We start from the raw sequence: 1,035 nt of genomic DNA, 5'->3' as shown, positions 1-1,035 counted from the left end.
TTAAGGCCAATTGAAAAGTTGCATATAATTAGCTATTCTATAACATACTAAAAGTTAACTTAAAGAAAGTGAGCCACCCCTTTAAAGGTACCTGTTCAATATTGTTGCTTACTTACAGTGGTGGCCAATCCTGCAGTTTCTTGATAAATTCGAAACCACTGTCGATGAGCTAAATATAATAAGGGCAGGATTGCCTGGATGAAATGTTACACAAAAAACTTAAAGAAATACCACCACACCAGTGAGTGTAGACCTAGGTCATCACTATGATTCAATTATGTGGCCATCATTTAGTGACATTGGCATTACATGTCGTTTTAACATTATGTCTGTACAGTACTTCTAAAAAGTTCTGCATTATTTCAAGAAGTAATTGTATTCTGTTCACAATATTAAGATATTTTACCAAAGTCAGACAGGTAATTCTACCTACAAAAACTACAAACAAAGAGATTGAATGCAAGGATTTTTATGCCTTTATCTTTGTGTGACATTGTGGTCAATGCATTTGGCTTGCTGCCTTATTGTGTATTGCACAAGTATATACTCACACAGGTAAAACAGAAACTGCAACAGATCATAGACGCTGGCAGATAAACTCCAACTTGTGCCATTTTCTCCATGCCTTGCCCCCACTAATCAGATCAGTATATGCTGCTCCAGTTCTTATAATAACTTCATGCTTAAGGGTCAGGTCACACGCTCAGATTCGGGGAGATTAGTCGCCCGGCGACAAATCTCCTCTTCTTCGTGACATCTAATCTCCCTGAACTGCCTCCCGTCAACTAGAATGTAAATCGCTGGCGAGATGGCACTCTGAGCTCTTCGTTGTCCAAAGTTTCCTCATGGCTTCGGAAAACAAAGCGCTCCAAGTGCCATCCCGCCGTCAATTTACATTCAAGTTGACGGGAGGCAGTTCGGGGAGACTAGTCGCTCTGAAGATTTGTCGCCGGGTGACTAAACTCCCCAAATCTGAGCGTGTGCCCTGACCCTTACAGTTCATCTCTATTTCTTTTTGATCAAGATCATTATTTC

The sequence above is a fragment of the Xenopus laevis genome, chromosome 8L (assembly GCF_017654675.1).
Source record: "Xenopus laevis strain J_2021 chromosome 8L, Xenopus_laevis_v10.1, whole genome shotgun sequence".
Taxonomy (NCBI): domain Eukaryota; kingdom Metazoa; phylum Chordata; class Amphibia; order Anura; family Pipidae; genus Xenopus; species Xenopus laevis.
The sequence above is the reverse complement of the archived record's forward strand: the minus strand, read 5'-3'. Positions refer to the sequence as shown.